The sequence below is a fragment of the Callorhinus ursinus genome, unplaced genomic scaffold (assembly GCF_003265705.2).
Source record: "Callorhinus ursinus isolate GAN/ISIS: 27379988/994484 unplaced genomic scaffold, GSC_fseal_2.0 scaffold39, whole genome shotgun sequence".
NCBI lineage: Eukaryota > Metazoa > Chordata > Mammalia > Carnivora > Otariidae > Callorhinus > Callorhinus ursinus.
This window is the reverse complement of record NW_027397101.1, coordinates 2,034,989-2,059,147: the sequence shown is the minus strand read 5'-3', so window position 1 is coordinate 2,059,147 and position 24,159 is coordinate 2,034,989. Positions and strand designations below refer to the sequence as shown.

General features: G+C 44.9%; 1 pseudogene; it reads right to left on the bottom strand.

Annotated features, from left to right (window-relative positions):
• Positions 1-4,078: 4,078 nt before the first annotated feature.
• On the bottom strand, positions 4,079-20,743 carry LOC112808529 (protein lin-28 homolog A pseudogene; annotated as a pseudogene).
• Between the last annotated feature and the right edge of the window lie 3,416 nt (positions 20,744-24,159).

Here is a 24,159-nt window from a genome sequence, read left to right as displayed (position 1 = left end):
GAAAAATGTAGCCCAAGTCCCCAGGATATCGAACCATATGAAGTGGTGGATGGGCTGCTGGAGGTGGGCACAGCTCCTAGGCAGCGTGCCTCACTCCCCCTGGCTCTGCTCTGGGATGCCGGACCATAACTTAGCATGTTCTAGAGCTGTTTTCTATTAAAAATGTGTACACATGACTTAAACATCAAGCTTTAATTTTTACCCAGACCCTTTCCCAGCTATATTTTCACTGTGCTAAAAAACCACACACACATGCATTCATGCGTACACCGTCATACACACACACATGTATCCACACAAAACACGTGTTGACAAAAACACGTTTGTATAGACATGCACACAGATGCATGTATGCATGTGAACATGCAGCACACATCAACACACACGCGTGGGCAAAGACCCTCTTGCATACACGAGCAAGGCACATGTAGACACACACACATACATGAACACAAAGACATATACGTGCAAGTGTACACACACAATACATGTCCATACTCACATCCCTCAGCACCTGGACATGAGATTTTTTTCGGTTTAAGTTAATATAGCAGACTTATTCAGAAAGGCTCAACACTCAGATCAAACTAGTTTGAAACCTGGCTCCAACTCTTCCTAGCTGTATAATTTTGGACACGTTATTTAACTTCTCCGAACTAACTTTTGTTCGGTAATGTAAAATCTGAATAACAAAAGTCCCTCTACGATAGAATTATTGCAGGGATTGGGCAAGATGATGTTTATAAATGCTCAGCACAACCCCTGTCACATACAGACTATCTATGCTATTAGTACTATCATCAGCATCCCCAGCATGTTCTGTTTTTTATCAGTACCAATAAATTTTTATACATTCCTTGTATTTTCCCAGGGTAAAGAGAGAAGGGGAAAAGGTCAGCATGTGTGTGACAAAACAACAGCATGAGGGAAAGGAAGTACCCGACAGAGTGGGAAACTCAACCACCCAAAAAGTACTCCCCAGAGATGGAGTCCCTAACGCCCCAGGGGGCTCAGTCTCCTGCAGTTCAGAAATGAGGGGAAGGGGTCAGGGAAAGAACACACAGATGGAAGATTTCCTCCCCGTCCGCGCCCCCATAAATTCAATATTTCACACAAAGCTTTGGATTCTAGCAGTAAACACGGAGCTACACTTGTCCGCATCCTGTTAAACAATCTTGTGGCCACTTTGACATAAGTTTCAAAATTTCCCTGAGTGACTTGGATATACATTCATCTTCCCTTTCTTGGTCTCCCAGCCCTGTTTTCTACATGGACAGCCCCCCCTCATTGCTCCTGCTTCTCTCTACCCCAAGATTAGAGATTAAAGGAGGTTTGATCTATCCAAATAGTAGTGTATTTGTATGAATCACACCAAGGGATGGTCTTGACACAAGAGACTGGGGACAAGGGATGGAGTGATTGTAGCTGCTTCAAGATTTAAATGTGTACGTGGTGGGGGGTTTTTTGGGGGAGGGGGGATAGAACAGGAGATAGAGTAGGAGTCAAGCATTTAGGACAGAAGATCTGGCCCAAGATAGGAAACAGGGGAAGGGAACACAAAGAGAGGATGATTCAAGACCCCCACACTTCAAGAGTGGTCACCAAGCTATGCTCCAGATTCTTTTCCTGATACAAAATCTTGTCAAAGATGCTTTGGCTATTTTTCTTAATACAAAAAGAAGTGTGTACAATGGAATATTATGCAGCCATCAAAAGGAATGAGATCTTGCCATTTGCAACGACGTGGATGGAAGTGGAGGGTGTTATGCTGAGTGAAATAAGTCAATCAGAGAAAGACATGTATCACATGACCTCACTGATATGAGGAATTCTTAATCTCAGGAAACAAACTGAGTGTTACTGGAGTGGTTGGGGGTGGGAGGGATGGGATGACTGGGTGATAGACATTGGGTAGGGTATGTGCTACAGTGAGCGCTGTGAATTGTGCAAGACTGTTGAATCACACTTCTGAAACAAATAACGCAACATATTTTAAGAAAAAAGAAAAAGAAGAAGATAACAGGAGAGGAAGAAAAGGGGAGTATGTCAGAGGGCGAGACGAACCATGAGAGATGATGGACTCTGAAAAACAAACTGAGAGTTCTAGAGGGGAGGGGGGGAGGGGGATGGGTTATCCTGGTGATGGGTATTGAGGAGGGCACGTTCTGCATGGAGCACTGGGTGTTATGAACAAACAATGAATCATGGAACACTGCACCAAAAATTAATGATGTAATATATGGTGATTAACATAACAATAAAAAAATTAAAAAAAAAAGAAGTGTGTAAACTGTAAAACCCCAAAAGAAGATGGAGAAGACCAACATATTATATTTACACAAAACAGGCCACCTAGCAGCCACCCAATCAGCTATTCATGAAGTCTTACAAGGCCCAGACAAATATAACTAGAGGGGGCAGTGAGTAGGGGAGACAAGAACCCAGGATCAGATATACATCACCCAATGCGTTCTGTTGCACTTGCCCTGTTTCAACACAATGAGGTAGGTCTGTGGGGATCTCACAGCATGTAAACGAAATCTTCTTTTCTCCTTTAGCTATCACATTAATGACAGCTGCAGCAGGCAGGACACTGGCTCTGGGAGCCGAGAAGCAGCCATGGCTCATGATCTCTCTGGAAGCCAACAAGAAAAGCTCAGAATTTATGAAGGTTAAGAAATGTAGCCTCAGCTTCATACACCCATCCCTGGGCAGTTCAAGTTGGGTACAAGAAGTATTGTTCTTAAAGCTATCCTTACCAACTCACTTTTTAAAGCACACACACACACACACACACACACACACACACACACACCCCTGTTGTGCTAGTAGGCCTAGCCCAATCCAGTGAAGGAGGGATCTAGTCTGTAAAGTGAGTCCCATGCCCCGGGATTAGAAGTCCAGAACAGGAATCCTTTATTACATGTAGAGACAACCCTCAGCTAATCTTGGCTTCCCCTCTGCACCTTTCCCCTCATACAGCCTCTCCTCACCCTCCTGCACCACCTTTTGCTGTTCAGACCAATTTCTAATCTTCCAGTAGAAGGACATCAAGTCACGGAGCCACGAATGGTAACCTAGTCTCCTGTGGAACACTGAGGGTGGAGTGGTTTCAAGAAGACACTAGGGCAGGAAAGCCTGCTCCGATTGGCAAAAAGGAGGTAGGTCAATAGGTTATGCCCTCCGAATAGATGTTCTCCTTTGTGATCAAACAAAAAGCCTTCCTGCTCTGCAGACCCCGGGAGCTGCTGCCGACTGACCCCCAAGATTGCACGTGTACCCGAGAACACTGTGCAGGAATGAGGGCCTTAAGATTCAAATCCACAAAAATACAAAATCAAAACATTTATATTACAAAAAAAAAAGTTAAAATACACAAGATCTGTCATATACACGCAGCTTGCGCAGTTGGCATCCTGGAGAAAGTGGGGCCCAAGGTGCAGTTATCCAAGGGAGCAAATAAAGAAAATTCTATCGGCCCAGAGTAGGGTGGGAGTCAGCTTAGGAGCAGTGGGTCTGCAGCTGTTCCCCAACAACCCCTTTGCCTACTGTCCCAAGCCATGGCTTGGGACAGTAGAGAACAACCTTTCCCCTGAGTCGGTTATGAGACAAGATGTGGGAAAACCCTGCCTCACCCCTGAGAGACTCCCTCCCACAAGATGCAGTGGTTCATGCTCTTGGGCCCATCAGTCTGGTCTCAGGCTCAATCTTTACACCCTGGTGTGGGGCCAGGGGGGTGGGGATTATTATTACATCTCCTTTGAAAAGAAAACAATTTCCCTCTCCAGGCCACTTTCAAAAGCTGGAGATTCTTGGGGGGGGGAAACTCAGACAAAGCACACAGGGAGGGATGTTCCCCAAAACCCTCAGGAGCATTTGGATTGAGCAGGGCTGGAGTTCATTTGCCTCACCCCTTCACCCACCCTGCCAAGAGGAAAGGAGGGGTGATGCCGTGGACCCCGGCCTGAGATGCATGGCAGAGCCAGCTGCCCCCTACCCACCCTTTTCCCCACTTCCTCCACTCTGCCTGTTCCTCAAAACTTCCAGATCACAGAAGGCTACCCCCACGCACCACAGCTCAGTGCTGGGCCTCTGGGAGCAGGGCAGGGCTCTGGACCTCCTCTTCCTCCTCCTGAAAGTAGGCTGGCTTTCCCTGTGAGCTGGGGACCTGCTGGGCCTTCAGGGGACACGAAGGCCACACCATGTGGCTTCTGCTCGGCCTGGGGTGACCCTCCACGCTTATAGCACCTGTCTGCCTCGGATCTGCCTTCTGCCTGTTTTTCCCTTTGGGCCCCTCTCACTCACCGACAGGTGACGCGGATAGAGTCCAGGCCCTTAGCCGACTTCTTAAAGGTAAACTGCACCGCCTCACCCTCCTTCCGGCTCCAGAACCCCGCCCCCACGCCAAGGGCAACTTGCTCCGGTGCACAGGGGTCACGCGTGACCCGGATGCGGGAGGTCATGGACCGGAAGCGGAACCCCAGTGCACTGAACCACTTACAGACGCCGGCCCCTCCAGCAACTGCGGCTCATCTGCACCAACGACGGCCTCCTCCCAGGCTTTGGCCTTGACACCCGCAAACGGCTGGTTTGACACGGAGACTTGAAACCGTGCATAAGGTTACCTGGTTCCTAAGATTCAAAGAACCAAAGTGTTTCATGTGGCCCCACCTGTCAGAAGTAGATGAGCCCATAGGTAGACACCTGCCACTCCCCGTAAACCCAGGCCTCGGCTGGCCTTGCAGCCTGCCTGCCCAAGACACAGGCACCAGCAGAGGCCCCACTCTGGATGGATGGGGTGTCCCGATCGACTGGCTCCCTTCCACAGGCCCATCTCCCTGCACATGGAGTCTGTTCATGAGCATTTCCAGGAATCAGAGCAAACAATTCTCATTTTGGAAGGAGGTTGGGTTAATGCTAAGCTCGAAATCTGTGGGGCTCCATCAGGGATAGCCAGGCAGGAGGAGATGTGGGGGACCTGTTACCCTAAGGCATTCAAGAGGACATTCAAGAGGAAGATGTAGATGTCAGCCAGAAAAGCACGTCCCTGACTCGAGCAGGATCCACACGAGGGAAAGGGATCAAGAAGATGAGGGCGTAAATGGTGAAAGTCAAGGCAGGGGTGATGATGGGAAAGGGGAACAGGACATTTTCATGGCACTATCTTAAGCTGGCCTAGGACTTAACCAGAACCATCTACCTCAAGTTAGCTTGCTCTCTTTCTCTCTCTCTCCCTCCCCCTCTCTCTTCCTCTCTCCCTAAGAGCACATTCAAAAAGTTGCTATATTTTCCTATTACTTCATGAACTAAAATTAAAAATAAGTTAAAGAATGGTTTATTATTAACTGAGCCAAAACATCTGCACCTTAAGCCAAGATCTACAATAAACAGTCTGATGTTATCTTGACTAGCAGGAGTGCTGTTCCGTCTAAAAGTGCAGAGAGACATACACCAAAAATAATAATTAAATAAACAAAATAAAATTCAGTGAGACAAACTTCAGGACAAATCTGTTCCCTTTGGCGTCCTGAAGGGTAATGAGGATTGTTGTCATTTGGAAATTGCTTTAATGCTTTCTCTTTGTCCAAGCCTCACTGGCTTTCCTGAAATGTATAACCCTTTCATGTTTCATGAGTATGGATAAAACATGGTTGAAACCCAACAGCAAAGTAGTTTTAAATGGAGATAATGGATGTAGGTTCCCGATAATGGATGTAGCTTTGCTGGACCCTCCCAAGAAAGAGACAGAAAAGATTGAGTGAGGACAAACCAGTGAGAGAGGCTGGTTTTTGAGCTCAGGGCACGGTGGATGCCTCCAAACAAAGACAATTTGGAGATCATCATTATCGATAGTTTTATATTCTAAAAAAAAAAAAAAAAAAAAAAAAACAAGTAAACATGGAATTTGGCATCCATCTATGAAAAACATGGTTGTAGACACACATTTATATTTTCTCCTATGGCTTTGTCCTTGTAAGCTGTTTCAGCAATCCCATCAAGATGATTAGTGTTTTTTGTGGGGGACAGCTACACCATTAAGAACTAGAAATGCCTCCATTTATCTATCAGCAGTCATGAAAAAAGTGTTCTACATCTCAACCAGGAGAAACTCACCTGACTAGTAAACCGAGATTATCTAATCCAGGCTAGGCAAAATGGGGCCAACGGAATCCCTTGCAAAATGCTTTGCTATTAAGACTTAGCTAGGACCCAGTGAGCCAGCAGGAGAGCTTGGTCTCTCCAATGGAATCAACGGGGCCATTGGAAAAACCATAAAGGGAAGACTATGGAGTTACAAACATGAAAAGTAGAATTAAAGATTTAGCTTTAAAAATTTTGGTGGTAGTCTTGGGACACCTGTGTGGCTCTGTTGATTAAGCATCTGAATCTTGGTTTCAGCTCAGGTCATGATCTCAGGGTCCTGGGATTGGGCCCCACGTCAGGCTCCACACTCAGTGTGGAGTCTGCTTGAGATCTTCTCCCTCTCCCTCTGTCCCTCCCACTGCCCCCCAACTTGCTCTCTAAATAAATAAATAAATAAATAAATAAAATCAAAAATTAGCAGTAGCCTTAATATGAGGTAACAAGAATGGTACTTGATCTTTGTTGTCTTCCTCTCAAAACTCATAATCCCAGGCTGACTATGAGAAAAACATCAGACAAATCCAAATACAGGAGCATTCTACAAGACACCTACCTGACCAGTACTCCTCAGTGTTGTCAAGGTCACAAATAACAAAGAAAGTCCAAGAAACTGACACAGGCCAGAGGAGCCTAAGGAGACATGACAACTAACTACAATGTGGTATCCCGGATGGGATCTCGGAATTGAAAAAGGACATTGGGGGAAAACTAGTGAAATCGGAGTAAAGTGTGGAATCTAGTTATTTAAGTACCTACCCATGTTGTCTCCTTAGTTAAGCTGATGTACCACAGAGATGTAAGCTGTTGACAGCAGGGGAATCCGGCTGAGGCCTAGGGGGAAACTCTTTGTACTACCTTTGCAGATTTTCTATAAATCTAAAACTTTTCTAAAAATAAAAGTCATTTTTTAAAAATTTCAGCGGTCATAACAGATAAGAAGTAAGTTTATTTAAAAACAAAACCACCAAAATGTCCCAACATATTTGTGATTGTTTCCATATTACTTGTAACTGAATTATCACTATTAAAGCAGGCTACATACCTAGTTTAGCACTAGGACATGGTATAGAAGGTTCATTCCTCCAGACAAAGCCCAAATGACTGAGAAATATGGTGTCCGGCACTTGACCCCATTTCTACATCTGTGCAGTGCCCGGCTCTCGGGACCACAGAGTTATGGCCTGGTCATATCATCCATGCTGGCGGGAGAGGCTCGCCAAAGTCCTAGCAGGGTGTCCAGGAGAAAATAGAGAACTAAGGCTCGGTGTCATACACATGATTCATTCATTCTTTATTCCACCCACTCATTTGTCCACTTAATTTCATTCATAAAACATTCAAAAATGTATTCAAAAGCATTCATGTAAGGGGCTACTATATACCCAGCACCATGCTGGACCCTAGTCCCTGCACTCACAGCCCTGATAACTGACAATGCACTATGCACTCAGAGTCCTAGTTCCAACCCTGGTTTTGCCACTGGTAGTTTTGTGACTATGGGCAAATTACATGCGTCTTTGAGATAGTTTCTTCATTTGTAAAATGGGAATAATAACAATGGGACTTTCCTTCTGTCGTTTTTGTGGGAAGTCCATGCATGTCATGTGTTGGGCACACCCATCGTTGCCTACCACTCTTTATCAGCACTGCAAGCTCCGCGTGCTTGGACAGGAGAATGAATAGAAAGCAAGGGAAGCAGACCATTTTTTGGCTGCTTCCAAGTTGGGTGGTCTTAGGACTCATGGAACCACATTGGGACTCCATTTCTTTGAAAAGTAGGGGAAATGTTTCCCACCTAGGGTTTTCAAGGGAATTAAAAGAAATAAGACATGTAACAAACTCCCCAAGGTGCCTGGCAGGTGACAGATTCTCAGCCACTGAGAGCTGTTATTCCTTAAATACAATGGCAAACGTGATAGTCACAGAACAAGACGGGAAGGGTTTGTCTGTGCGCCAAGAGGAGCCTGGCCCAATATCATAAGAAGATAGTCACAACAAAACAATACCCGAGGGGGCGTTTTTGGATCTTCGCAAGATGGAGATGACAAAGTTTGCTGAGGAACACAAACCCGCCCAACTCAGCGTGAGGCCCCTTTTCCAGGCTGCCCGAAGTTACCCAAATTATTTTCCTGGCGTTCACGTGGTCTCAGCTCCTTCACCTGACAGCCGAGGCCCAGCCCCATCTGCCCCCAAATCCTTCCCCAACCAACTGTTTCTCTCTGCACCAGTCAGACCAGTCCTCGGAGCCTTCCCTGCCTGACTCACCGGCCCACATCCAGCCCACGTCCTACCTGGTGTGCGAGGCTGGGTCTAACCGCTACTTCTAAAGGACTTTATTCCTGGTTCTCCTGATTGAAATCAATTCTCCCTTGCTCTCCATGCACACCCTGCCATCTTTGGTCTGTTCTTCTCTCAGGCACATCACCACTCTCCCCCCGCCTTAGAGGGAGAGTTCACCCTGCGCTAGCCCAGAAGCTGCTTGTGGGTATGCTGCATTTCCTGTCTCATCTCCGTGCTACCTGAAGCTCCAGGGTGGCCTTCCCACACAGGAAGTATGTAAGGATTGGTTGAATGTTCTGGACTAGAAGGATCCCCCAGGATAGCTGGCACACACACACGCTGTAAAAGCTGATGGGATCACCCGGGAAATTCTAAGTAGCTACCCTATAAGGAGGGCAGTAAGAAAGATGCCTTCTGTGGCAAATGTTTGGTTCGGCTGCCCAGCCTGCCCAGCAGCTCAACCTCCCTAAAGGAAGCCAGGCTGAGCCATGAAGAGCCCAGGAGCTTCACCCAGCTCTGAACCTAGTCGAGGGACAGGGGTGCTCTGAGCCCCTTGCTCAAGTGGACCTGAATAAATCAAGCCTGGGATTGACCCCAACTTTGAGGACAACGGTCACACGTTTCTTTCTATTGCCGTTTTGTCTGGGCTTGGGACAAAGAGAATTGGGGGGAAGGGGTGTTGTTTTTTTAAGATTTTATTTATTTATTTGAGAATGAGAGGGAGAGAGAGTGTGCGTACACAAATAGGGGAAGGGCAGAGGGAGAGGGAGAAGCAGGCTCCCCACTGAGCAGCGAGCCTGGACCACGGGGCTTGATCCCCATGACCTGAGCCGAAGGCAGATGCTTAACCAGCTGAGCCACCCAGGCACCCCTTGGACAAAGAGAGTTGTAAAATAAAGTTTGGCCCCCAGTGTTACTATAACATAATATAAAATATATATATATTGGTCTTTGCCCCCAGATCAAATATATATATTGATCCTGACACAAAGCTCTCAAAACCCTTGTAATTTCCTGAGTGAGAGGGGTGCTAGGAGCATCTTTTGTTCTAATAGTTGGTCTTTGACCTTGCTTTCTGACACAGAGTTCCTAAAATCCTTGTAATTTCCTGAGTGATAAGAGTGTCTTTTGTTCTAATGAGGTGACTCTGAGGGGCTCCCGGGATAGGGGTTGGAGGAGGGCTGGTCACCAGGAACACCAAACATGATTAGAAGCTTGGAACTTTCAGCCTCACCCCATCTTCCTGGGAGCCCAATGGGGCTAGAGACTGAGTTAATAATCAATCATGCCTACATGGTGAAGCCTCCATTAGAAAATCCCCAAACTCTGGGTTTCAGAGTACTTGGGAGGATGACACAGCTGGAGGGGGAAATAAAGCTCCTCACCCCTTCCCCACACCACGCCCCATGTACTGCTTCACCCCGCTGTTCGCCTGTATCCTTTGTAACACCCTTCAGGATAAACATAGATAAATGTTCTCCTGAGTTTTGTGAGAAGTCCTAGCAAATTATCAAACCCAAGGAGGGAACCCCTGATTTAGAACCAGCTGGTCAGATATATATGACAGCCCTGGATTTACGATTGGCATCGGAGGTCTGGGCAGTCATGTCAGACTGAGCCCTTAACCCCTGTGGCCTGTGCTCATGCCAGGCAGTTAGTGACAGCACTGAGCTAAATTGCTAGACTCCCAGCTGGTGTCTACTGAGAATTGGAAAATTTCTTGGTGTGGCAAAACCCACACATTTGGTGTCAGAAGTATTCTGAGAGTAAGAGAAAGTGTTTTTTTCTTTGCTTTTTGTTTTATTGAGATATAATTGATATGTACGGTGCTTTTTTCTCCTACTCCCCAGATCTACTAGCAAGTCTACCGACCCCTCCCATCCTGAGAAAGACTTCTAACTCGCCAAGGAGGGAAGAAGGGAAGAAAGGAAAGGGAGAGGGAAAGAGGGAGGGAAGGCAGGCAGGAAGGAGAGAGGACAGAATCTAGCTAGCCGTGTGTACTTACAACCACCACTTCTTGAATTCTGGTCACTTTTGTCCATCACTTGATGGTCTACAGCTAACTACTACAAATTTCCACCCAGACTGTGAAGATATGCTTAATACATCCAGCGGAAACTGGCATCTTTAAAGAAGGAAACTGACACCATCTGGTTAGGAAGTTAAACACTCAAATCTCAAGCTCCTAGAAGGCCTGCCAGAGCCTTGTAGGACCCCAGTTGGAGGCCTGGCTCGCCTTTATGAAAATTCTTCTCTCTTAGACCTAACACAGGTGAAGGGGTAGAGAACTACTTCTAGATGAAGGCCACAGTGTGAGCAAATTGACCACAGGGAAGAGAATTCCACAAATGCTTCAAAATTTTTTTTTATTGGAAAAACAGAGTTTTCAGTCTCTCAAAACATTGTGTACTTTGACATAATGTTTTCCTCTTCACTTAAACCCTTATTTTTTCCCCAAAGAAACTTAATTTAAACAATGTGTTACTGTAATTAAATAGAGGCCTTAGTGATACAAACACCAAAATTCTTGTTTGAAAGTAAAACTTTCCTGGCTTCCAGGACTGCCGGGGAATTTTTAAAAGAATAGTGGCAGCTTTCGAGCTAAGCGTTTTCGCAGAGCCAGAGTGAGAAAATGAACCAGGAATTTATTATCTGAACATATTGTGTGGAGCCTGAGGTAGATGAAACTCACCCTCCTTGTCCTCACAATTCTAATTGCGCGTGTGGATTAGGCAGTGACATTTCTGAGGAAGCTCCGAGGTCTCAGCAATCCTTCATTCACCGTGCATCCACCACCCAGGGTGTCACGTGGGTTGAAGAAGAGCAGCCCGTGTTCTGCAAATCCCAACATGCAATAGATGCCACATGAAAAATTTCCTGGGACCTTCGGCTGTGTCAGTTTATCAACAGCAGTGCTTCATCCCAGCCACTGACAACCCAAATGATCAGTTGAGGGTTATTCTCCTGGAAAAATGTGAAGTTTTAAATGGAACCAAAAGACAGAATGAGGATGCTTGGAAATAGTTGAAAAGCAATGAAGACCACCCCAACAGCAAAGGACTGAATAAGTGTCTGCGAAAAGACCAGATAAATTACCCTCCGGGTGCATCAGGAAATGCCCGATTATTTTCTAGATTCATGTAGCACTGCATGAATATGGGATTGTTTGCTATATGCTTGACCAAGGGCAAAAATTCTGTATCTGCATCTGGTTCTGATTATGTATCTGCCCCAGACAAGACCACCCCTCCAGACACCATCAACAGTGCGGCAGGTGGAAAGAGAAGGATGCTAAGACCATAAGAGGCTATGTTGAAAAACAAACCTAGTCCCCTTTCTTCCTCTTGATAACCACATGGATGGCTGGGTGTCCTCTACCAGATAAGGCCATGGCATTGCCCACCCTGACACATGGTGCTACTATCATTTTATTTCAGCTCAATACTAAAGATCTAGGAATCGATGAAAGCTCCACCCTAGGCAGAGGACAAGGGTCCTCCATCATCACTCATGAATCAGGCCAGGGAGGGTATAGAAGGGCACTGCCTCTTATCTGTGATATAAAAGGTAATATCCCAGAAAAACCATTCAAGGTCATGGGCAAGAAAGCCAATCGAGCAAAATGAGCAGTTAAGAGTGGGCCATGGAAGCCCATTGAGGGCAGGCCAAGCAACCAGTTCAGAGGAGACAAAAAAGAAGTGAGCCGACCAACAAGAACTGGGTAAAATCTGAATGTTGATTGCCAAAACATGAGTTTTAACAGGTGAAACAGGCTCAGTTAAAAGGTCTGTGTAGAGACAAAGATCCCCATATACTCAGTGTACAATAATAATTGATAACATTAAGCGTTTACTATGTGCCAGACACTTTAAAAACTTTTTAATTACAGTACAGTAAACATACAGTGTTAAATTAGCTTCAAGTGTCCAAATATAGTGATGTAGAGAGTATAATGCTAAGCAAAATAAGTCAGTCAGAGAAAGACAAATACCATATGATTACGTTCATATGTGGAACTTAAGGGAAAAAAACAGACACTTTTCTTAGGGCTTCATGCATATTATCTCATTTATTCCTCACAACTCAGTTCCTTGAAATAGGTACAATAATCAGCACCCCCCTTTGTCAGGTGAAGAATCAAGGCACACTCCACTTTGTGGAGCCTACAAAAAAAGAAAAAAAGATATTATGAGGCTCAGACAACCCCCGACCCTGTGGCAGGATTACTTTAGAGGTGGGGTAGCATCCAATCTTGAAAGTAGAACTCACCCTTTCTGTCCAGTATGGAGGACCCCAGAGATGAGCCCTGTCCAGGAGCAAGGTAACCAGGAAATTTCCATCTTAAAAAAACGGGAAGCTGCAAGCATAGATGGAAGCAACCCCATATTTCCTCCTGGATCTTGCAGACCAGGATTTAATCTCCTCATATTTACAGTGTTCAGTAAAATCCAATTTTAGAGTCAGTATTAACTAGCAATGCTTTCATTAGACAGTCAAATGGAAGAGTTATTTAAGACATTAACTAAAAGGTAAGTGGAAAAGTTGAGCATGAAAGTAAAGATATCTCATAAAATGGTTAATTAGAAAAGTATTTTAAACATTGTAAATATTCACACTTTGAACATCCCAAATATTTGCATAACTTTATTTCGAGTCTCAATAAGGGGGTTTCCAAAATTGCAAAGGCTATAAAAAGACTAGTGTGTTATTTTCCATGTGCTTGTTTTTGAGCAGAGCTCAGGAATTGTCTGGCTAACCCAAAGTGAGTCCCATCTTCCTTCAGTGAATGTATCAGGATCTGCCTTCATTTTGGATCTAAACTCTGCACTCCTGCCCACACAATACCCACTTTGCAACCAAGTCTGTACCATAGTACAGGGCATCACTTTAGGGGTCAAGGACACAAAGGGACAACACACAAAACCCTCACACACAGAGCTTGCATCTTAGTGGGCAAGGCAGATGGTAAACAAGTGGATACTTGCACATTGTGGTAACACTGGGAGGGAAATACACAGGCACATCTGATATACAATAATAAAACAACAGAAGGAAAGGCTGTTTTGGGACTGATGGCCAAGGGCGGCTTCTCTGAGGGTGTGGCATTTCAAACAAAATTAAGAACTGTTTTTTTAAAAAAAAGATAAACAAAATTGACAAAACTTTAGCTAGACTAAGAAAAAAAGAAAGAGGATATAAATAAATACAATCAGAAATGAAAAGTAAGCATTAAAACTGACCCCACAGAAATATAAGGGATCATGAGACTAGAATGAACAATTATACACCACCATCTTGGATAACCTAGAAGAAATGGATGAAGTCCTAGAAATATACAACCTACCAACACTGAATCAGGAAGAAATTTTTTTAAAAATCTGAATGTACCAATAATGAGTAAAGAGAGTGAATCAATAATCAAAAACCTCCCAACAGAGAAAAGCCCAGGACCAGATGGTTTCACTGGTGAATTCTATCAAACATTTAAAGAAGAATTAAAACCAATCCATCTCAAAATCTCCCCAAAAACTGAAGAGGAGGGAACACTCCCAAACTCATTTTACAGGACCAGCATTATTCTAATACCAAAGCCAGATAAGAACACCACAGGAAAAAAGAAACTTAAGGCCAATATCCCTGATGGATATAGACACAAAAATTCTCAACAAAATATAAGCAAACTGAATTCAACAACACAGCTACAGTAATCAAAACAGTATAATAGTGGCATAAAAATAAACACATAGATGGATGGAACAGAATCAAGAGCCCAGAAATAAAACCTTGCATATATAGTCAACTAACATTTGACAAGGGAGCCAGCAATACATAATGGGTAGTATTTATTTGAAAGTTGTTAAGAGTGAATTTTAAATGTTCTCACCACAAAAAAAAGAAACAGTAATTATGTGACCTGATGAGAGTGTTAGCTAATCATTTCCCAATATATAAGTGCATTAGATCAACACGTTGTGCCCAGTAAACTTACACAATGTTGTATGTCAATTACATCTCAAGCTGTGGTGGGGGGAGGAGATTTTATCGTAGAGAAGGTCCAAGGAGACCTAGAACTTGAGCTTTTCCTAGTACGTGAGATTTACAGCTTACTCATGATGATCCAGGTGTGAATCAACACTTAGGAAATTTTTATAGAATTCTACAACCCCACGGCTGCTCCCGACCTACGCTTCCAAACTTATATTTTTGCATAATTTCCCCCCCAAAAAGCCCCCATTTTGATACAACCGGTCTCCTTGGTACTCCCTAAATTTGTTATGTCTATCCTTACTTCCTCCTCACCCTCTTCCATGTGTTCTCTCCACCAGGATTGCTCTTCTTCCTTCCTTTGCCCAAGGCCAGCCAGTGCCATCTATTGCATGAAGCCTTTCCTGGCTAGCTCTATCCACAACTGACCTGGAAACACCTACAAACTACAGTGCCCGTATCACTCATGTGACGCCTGGCAATTAGAGCCTTGATTGTGAGCTAATTTTCAGTATTTATATCCAGCCTCTTCAAATAAACTAGACGTGACTTGAGGTCCTTTGTGGGGTTTTTGCATACACCTTTGCTGATACCCAGCAACTGGCCAGATGCCTCTACAGTCTCTTATAACATTTAGCACGGCATATTGCATTTGGCAATTTCCTTGAATTTCTCCTAAATAACTCCCACATCCAATTAAGGATCAAGTTCTGTTGTTTCAGACTCTTTTATGTCTCTGGTATCTCTATACCTCTCACCATCATCCTTCCACACCTACCCTAGTTCAACCTACCAGCACTTCCCACTTGAATTAATGGACTAACCTCCCAACCGGTATTTCTGCCCCATTACTGCCCTTGCAAGCCATTCAACATTCAGGGCCAGAGTGACCTTTCCAAAGGGCATATCCGATTACGTCCCTCCCCTGAGGAAACCTGCTCCTTGCCTTCCCATTGCACTTAGCATGAAGACCAAAATTCTCCCCTGGTCTCCGAGGTCCTGCCTGGTCAGGTGACCTGTCACCCTTCCTCTGGTACCAGCAAAAGGCTCCTGTGCTCCAAAACTCATTCCTTCTCTCCTTCCCTTTATCCATGTCTCCATCACGTTTATTCTTGTTCATCCTTCAGAGCACAGCTCACAGGCCACTTCCTGACAGGACGTGGACCATCACATCCTCGGAGCATTCTGCTCTAAACCCTTGTGGCTCTGATCACAAGCATGATTCAATAAATAATTATGCGCCATGTCATTTAATGTCCATCTCCCCCACGACATCTATGTTCCAAAGAATCGAAACCTTTATTTTCTTGTTCACTGCTTTACCCAAGCTCCCAGCACAGTGCCTGGATTATAGTCAGACTGAAAAAAAGTCTTTTTTTTTTATTATTTTTTTTAAGATTTTATTTATTTGACAGAGAGAGACACAGCAAGAGAGGAAATACAAGCAGCGGGAGTGGGAGAGGGAGAAGCAGTCCTCCTGCAGAACAGGGAGCCCGATGTGGGGCTCCATCCCAGGACCCTGAGATCATGACCTGAGCCGAAGGCAGATGCTTAATGACTGAGCCACCCGGGCACCCCCAAAAAAGTCTTTTAAATAAATAAACAGATTCACAGTTTAAGCCTAAGCTCTTAAAGCATGAAATATGTCTTATTCATGAGTTTACCCCCTACATCTAGCACATACCTTTTACATAGTAGGACCCCAAAAGATTTATTTTTATTTTTTTAGAAGATTTTATTTATTTACTTGACAGAGAGAGAGAGAGCATGAGGGAGCAGGGGGGAGGAGCAGAGGGGGAAGGAAGAGGGACAAGCAGACCCTGCCCCAAGCACAGAGCCCGACGCGGAGCTCGATCCTAGGACCCCGAGATCATGACCTGAACCGAAACCAAGAGTTCAATGCTTAACAGACTGAGCCACCGAGGGGGCCCCTAAAAGATAATTTTTTAATGAGTGGCTCTATCTCATAGTGTTAGCTTTGTATTTTACAAAAGTTGAGGATAATAAGAAAGTCATAAGTGTGAAAGTTTGAAAAAAGAAACATTAAATAATGGAATTTTTTTAAAAGCTCAACTCCAGTGCTGATTTAAGTCAAGCACGTGACTTGTATTTACCTCTGCTGCCTAGAGAGCTAAGGCTGGGATTTGCATGGGAAGATACCGTCTTCAGCTTGCCAATCTTCAAATAAAATGAGACTCTGACCTAAAGTTTAGACATCACCAATGAATACAGATCGGAGCAATTTCCTATGCTGACTTTGGCTGAAAGGTCATCCACTGTTTGGTTGTTGCATTACCTGCTCTTACATTGTCACACCATAAACATAAGCAGGACATTTGTTTTGAGTTATCAGAGAATTTTAATCTTGGCGGCTTCTACGTCTGCTATATGCAGAGCCAAGGTCTCTTAGACATAAGCTCCTCTCTTAGACATTTTCTTTTTTTTCTTTTTCTAAAGCTGCATTAACTGCTTCAAGCAAGTTGGACAATGTGCCAAGAACAAATGGAGATGTTTCAGTAGGGAAAAGTGCACAGCCTTGTTATAGCTAGACGATGAAACCAAGCCTGCACACCTGAGATGGGAAAGGCCTGGTGGGTGCTGCTAACCCATAATAGCAATCTTACCTTCATCCTGAAAAATAACCCAACCATGGGACAGCCGTACAGCCTGAAAGTTTCCAAAACTGCAGTTCTAATTTGCATGCCTAGAAATATAGGCATGTGTCGGTAAAGAGACTGGTATGCTGAGGTTAAGTGTGAGAAAAAATAGTGTTGCTAGTTGCTTTCAAGTCGTGATTCATGCAATGTTTTCCATGGAGCACTCACATAGGATGATAAAGAGGGAGGGGGGGTCCTGTAATCCCTCCTGGAGATTCATGATGCATGCGATCACATGAGAAGCCCTAGAGTAAAGAAATCTGTTAAACCTGGCATTTTCCAAAATTAATTGACTGTGGAACCTTTTCCTATGTAACATCCTGTTGTCATTTATCATTTTTTGGCTGGCAGGCAGCTGAAGTCACTTCTTCTGTCTAGGGAATCCCCAACTGTGTGAGAATCTTCCTGGGAGGCAAGGTCTACCTCTCCCCACAGGAGGTAAAAAAGGCAAATAGTCCCCCCGCCTCACTTTGTGGGAACCAGGGTATCACGTGCCCTCCAGGGTCAGTGGGCTGTTGCCTCCTGGGACTTTGACTCTGGAGGAAATGACAGGGAAGCAAAACAGTGCAAACTCCTTCTGGTGGCTATGGTGGGCACAAGGTTCAGAGCTCGGAGCCACTGGTGGTGCAAGGAAGGGGTTAAATATCTACAGGTGGTGGCAGTGGTGTCCTACCAGGCGGTCCCCAGAACATGGTTTTGGCTGTGATTCTGGTCACCTTCCTCTCCCTGGGCTCCTGACCGTTGTCTTAACCTGTTCTCCAGGCTCGCATCAGGACTGTGAAGTCAAGTGCCCTCTCTTCCTGTCTAAGTCATCCAGGGTCAGCCTCTGTGGCCTGCAAATGAGAATTTCCCTCTGACTCATCCTTTAACATCTGGCAGAACTGGTGCTTCGTGGAATGACTTTGGAACATTCTGCATCCTCATGCAACATGACCAACCTAGAAAGTTGGATTCTCGGATGACAGTATAGTAAATTTGCGTGCCTTTACTTCCTTGACCAGACATAAACACAGCTTCCAAAAGCAATTTGCTACTATGTATGAGGTTTATGAAAAAAAAAGTCTCAGAAAAAAATTTCATCTGATTTCACCTCCAGATCGTCTCTGATTTCACCTCTAGATCACCATCATTTAAGACCATCAAGGTCTCTTGTAGGCACCATCTCCCTTCCTCTGACTTGACCATGACTCCTCCTCCTTGACCCTCCCCACACCGGTCACTTAGTACCCGCCATTTCTTTTATCCTTAAACAGAATCCACTCCATCTGAGTGCTAAGCAGTGTGAGCTTCATGCAGATTATGTGGGCTGCAATACTAAAAAGAAATAATAACTGTGCAACACAAAGATGTTTCAGCTGGCAGAAGACTTGAAGCCGGTAAAATTTTAAATGCTGCCGTTCAAACTATGTCAAAGTTTTCTGCAAGCAAAACCAAGTTCAAATGGACCACCTGAGTAGAGTTTTCCAGTGTCGCTGACAAGGAACTGAGAGATGCAAGCATATAGATGAATAGAAATGTTAGCCCTGCAGATGTACTTTTTTCTCCTTTCTTAGTTGGCGAAAATAATCTCATATATTTCTACCTAGTAGGTCATATCTTGAGGCTAAGTTTGACATATTTTTTCCTGGTGTGGGTGACTTCTGGACCTCTGTTTCAAATACACCATCGCCAAATCTGATAAGTTTCCATATTGTTAATTATGCTATCTTGGTCTAACATCTATCTCATTTGTGATAATGGACTGATGATGGATGAAATGGGATTTTCTGTTTATAAAAAAAAAAAAAAAAAAAAAAAAAAACCAAGAAACCCTTGATTTCTGAGCATAGCGCCTATATCATCAATACACACGGGTAACTTCAGCTTATCCACCTTGTCCCCCCACCCAAATATCCAGATGGTTCTTCTAAGAAAATGGGAGGTATCTGTACTGTGCCTTTTTAAAAGCTTGACTAAAACAAAAGGTTTCTAGCAAGTTCTTAGTTTTTCGATTTGCATTCAAAATACACACGATGGGAGAATTGGCTTATTTGGAGAGATGACACCTTGAGATATTAACCAAAATGTTCTTTCCCTTTCCTTTTGATCATCCTTCCCTTGGGCTGCAAACATACACTTGTCATTTTTCCAGCGGTGGTGGAAAGAGGGTCTAGAGGGTCAGAAAGGAAATGGAACAAAGGTATCCAATTCTTCAGAGTAAAGCTCAAGGGCTAGGGCTTCAGGGACAAAACTGGAGAGAACTGGAAAGAATTGGAAAGCAGATGCATGAGTCAGGACTGGACTCTTCTCCCCTTCACCCACCAAGGATCTGAGAAGCACAAGGCTACAGCTCAGCAGGCCAACCTAGGGACCAGGTGACACAAGGCACATCTCAAGGGCTGGCAGCAGAAAACATTGCCAGGTAGATATCAAGAAACAGCCAAATGATACTTGAGTAAACAGCCCCCTTCCCAAAGCTTCACATCAACATCAATGTGAGAGGCAATGGAGTTTATGCAAGAGGGAAAAAAATCCCCAAATTTAGTAAAATGTTTAACCTGAAGTGACATAGAAATTATGAAAATGCACTGAATTTACCTGAAGAAATGAGATCCCATTTTCTATAATAGGAAAATGAAAGTGGACGCTCAAGGCTAGACATGAAAAGTTTGTTCCTGAAAAAAATACTCCATTTTATAAGTGAACTTGAGAACTGTGAAGTTTGCATCCTTTCGAGTCAGATTTGCATAAAGGACCCGGGTCTGAGGGCAATCCAGTCGGGCCTGGCCTTTCCGACCCACCTGAACTGCTCGGATCTTCAGAGCTTATTGAAGTGGGTAAAGCAGAGATGGGGAAAGATGTGGGACGAGGAGGCACCGGGACAAGTTATGAGAAGTCCAAGTCAGAAATGAGGTGAGGAGCAGAATGGGAAGGAGGAAGAGAATTGCGTCATTATCTGTCTTCCCTGAAGTCCCAAGGGGTCAAATCCCTGTCCTCATCACTTATGCAGGCTCCAAGCAGCTCGAGAGGGAAAGGTCAGGAGTTACAGGCAAGTGGAAGGATGTCTGCAGATGGACGGGATGCAGGTTTTGCAGGAAGCATCTAGCTTGGAAACGACGATTTGGGGGAAATTTAAATATAAGAAATTTTCATGCATAGCAGTGTGAGAAATATATGTGGCATTATGAGTAATGAAACTAAACCTCAGTACTCAGAACTCCCTCGTATTCGAGCTGACAGAGTGGTATTATCACCTTGGATCAAAAGTCTGAGAGCTTGTTCATTACTGGTGATTATGGCCCAGTTCCAGCACCGATAATTACATTCTACTTCCCTGACTCCCCCTGGACCATCTATTAAGCATGTTTCCTGTCCCTCCTGGTCCCAGATTATTCCCCGTTCTACATCTGTGGTTCCCAAGGGGCTGGTGAGCCATAGTGAGCTGGTATTTACCATCTACCTTAAGATCTTTGAATGAGAAGTGCCATGAAAGTGCCAATTGATCTGAGCAAGAGCAGGCTATCATCCCCTATGTGTTAGGCCACCCTAACCACGTCCCCTACCGTGTAGCTCCTCTCCTTATTTGCAAGTGCTTCACATTCATCGTGATCCTTCTCCACTGCCTCCACCGTGAGCATCTCAAGAACAAGGAGTATGTCTTCTCTTCCTTTGGTAGCTTCCAGTGAATAATATGCCATGGCGCTTGATGATGGATTACTTAACCATGTGTTCATAAGGCCACGGTAGACTCCTACCTCCTAAGGCCCCTCATAAACTGCCAACCAGAATCCTCCTCACCAGTCCTTCTACGCCACCTATCTAAACTGACGTAGTTCTTAAAAATCATCTTTTCCCCATCTATCTGATGGCACAGGAAAGAGGGAAACAGGAACAAGTGGATAACGCAAGCAAGATACGGAAGTGAGAGCCCATAAAAGATGCCACTTAGTGGGTACTTGTAATATTTCTAAATGCGCACTTACACTCATGCATGAATGAAGTGATCCATCAGTCGACAGAGATAAGAGTAAGGCCCTTTGTGGTTGCAGTGACAGATACCCAGTTACACATAGAGCACAAAAGGAAATGTACTGGTTTTGATTCGGAATCCAGGCAACGCCAGACCCCCAGGCTGTTCATAGGGCAGGCTTTCGCAGGGCCTCAGGAGCAAAGAAAACTGAGTGCACCCTGACCATCTCCCAGCTTTGTTTGTTGGCACACATCAGCTTCATTCTTTCTTCGTTCTGGTGACTCTCTAGACAAGGTCTCCAACAGCTCACAAATGTTATACCTACCGTTCATTCACCACCCGGAGGGAGACGAGTCCCAAGATGACCCTCAAGTCCAAATGACCTACGAAGGTCCTCCTTGGCCCAGCTAGGGTCAGGTATCCCACCCAGGACTGTAGGGCCTTGTGACCAGGTGTGTGCACAGGAAGGAGACAGGGCAGGAAGTTTCTGGGCGCACAATCTTGAAGGTCAAGGATTTCCTGGAGGAGTCAGCAAAGAGCTAAGCGTGGACTATGCAAAAGCTACCAGATTATGTAGGACTGGGTGCATTCCCGCCTAACAGTCCAGTCCTGTCAGGTGGAGGAAAGAAACGTCAAAGGCTTCACCACTAATGCTGGATGGGGAATACTGAGACTCCAGCCACTCCCCAGCCAAGGCCACCAACAGCCTCAGTGGGATGCTGGAGAACCGTCCAGTGCCGCTAAGACGTAGGTAATGAGGTAACCAGGAAGGATCTGGGTATTCATCCTGCTCTCAGTAAATCACTTACAACCTGAGCTTCAACATCCCCCTTTGTAAACTTGTGGAGCGGTCTCTGTGTTTTCCATGGTTTCCCCTCTCTTCAGTTATAGCTTTCATATCCGTGATAACAGCCGACCTAGGCAGGTGGAAAGATGAGTAAATTAACAGGTAACATGTCAGCAAAGGACAAGCAAGATGGGAGGCAATCTTTTAAGCATCTTTTGAGGTCCCATTAAAATCTGCTGTTGATCACGCCTCTGCTGGCAAACTCTGACCAAATTTCATTGTCACCCCATAACTGTGACTTTTCTTACCTTGGGGAGAGTCAAGAACTCTGAGGCCTTTACACAAAGACTGCAATGCTTTCGGTTTCACAAGCTGAAGTATAAAAGGCACCAGTCCCACGGTGATTAACTGGGCTTTTATAGGCAGTGTTTCAAACCAGTGCTGTACTGCGTGTCTTCACTTACTGTAGTTATGATTTCATTAGCCTCTCTGATAAATAATGCAGCGACTTTAATGATGCATTTCCTCTTTAAAAAAAAAAAAAAACCCACAATGGAAACACCATTTCATAAAGCAGGGAAGAACAATGACTTCTGTTTAATTTTTATTACTTTTAAATTAATCTGTAAGATTTTGAGAAGTGAAAACCACCTTCTGAGGAAAAACAAACAAACGAAAAAAACAAAAGAAAAAGGTTAACCTGCTTAAGGTGCAGTCATTTCTGGGGGAGTGCAGAATGGATATAGGTCAAGAATCAGCATGGAAGCTCCACCTTCCTCAACTGAGCCCTTTCTAGATCACAAAAGGAAAGTGGTCCTGCCAAATTAAAACCCTCCATAACAATAAAACCTGATTTAATGCAGTCATTATTTTTCCATTAAATCTGAATATCATCTAATGCATGGATGTTATTTTAAACCTACCACACTAATGCAAATCCAGCATTGTCTGTAAATCAGACCTAAACGTTCCATCAGTTGTCATTACTGCTGTTGACAATCACAGTACTTCATCCCCAAGGACACCATCCCCTCAGCCCCTGACTCCAGAGATGGAGGGGGAGAATAAAGGAGGTGTATTTTAATTTCGAACAGAGAGCTGCTTACTGAAGTGTAGAGGTTGGGTCAGTCACACCCTGGAGGTCTCAGCCTAATTTGGTTCAACATGTAGCCCTTGCTTCTCCCGGCCACAGTAGGCTGTAAAAAAAAAAACAAGGCTTTGGTTTGGAACAACTGGGAAAAGAGAAAACTCTCTAAGTGTTGAAACCAGAGGAAACAGTGCTAGGAAATGGTAACACAAGGGATGGACGTGACCAGAAGAGTTGAGAAGCCAAACCAGAGACAGTGATGCAACCCAGAGACTGGCCACATGTTGGCTGGCAGGACAGGGGGAAGACAAAGTGCAACCAGGACTCTTGGGGCAGAGATGCTGGGAGGATTCTGGGACCACACCAGCCCTGTCCAGTGGGATTTGGAGCCATGGACTCAGAGGAAACATTACCACTGCTGGATGCTGCCAGGGCACAGGGTGGGTGAAATACCCTGACTTCTCTCTTTTCCTTACCCACCCTCTGCCAGTGCCTCCCATTGGCAAAACCCTGGTAGAAGCCAACTGACCTAGAGCATGGGGAAGGCAGATGGATGTCTGTCCCCTTGCAATGAAGAGCAGGAGAAGAATGAGAGAAAGGTAGAAGGGCGGAGGTTACAACCACGTTAGTATTTGGGTTCTGCCTCCCTGGGTGGGGCTGTTCCAACCCCTGCCTCAAGCCCCACCACAGACTGTCTGCTGAGAGCTGCAGAAGTCCATGGAGGCTCTGCTCCACAGTGTGACAGCTCTGTTAATCAAGTTTCTGTAACCTCAGAGTCCATGGGGAGATGGGTATCATAGTTGACTCCCCAGCACATTACACCCCCCTACTCCTGTGGAGAAGCCCAACAGTCTGGGAAGGATGGAATGTCTCCACCCTGGCTCCCAGCTCAGGCCTCAGTTGGCTCTGACTACACTACAAGGTGTCACCCTCAGAGTTACTGATTCAGGGCAAAGCTGCTTGCTGTCCCAAGTGAGTGTTTGTGCTACAAAGGAAGAAAAAAAGAGGCTATGGATGGGGAAGCATGTGGCCCCAGGAACTGACAGCAGAGATCTGGCTGCCAGCCTAGGATGAGGCAGTCACCCAGAGGAGGGCAGGACCCAGAGAACCATAGAGACCAAGCCCTAGCCCGGATGACCACATGAGCCTGGTGAACAAACCACCCTCACCCACACACACCACACACACACAAACACACACCTCAGGACTTCACAGTTATGTGACACAACAAATTCCTTTATGGTTTAAGCCACTGGAGCTTTCTGTTGCT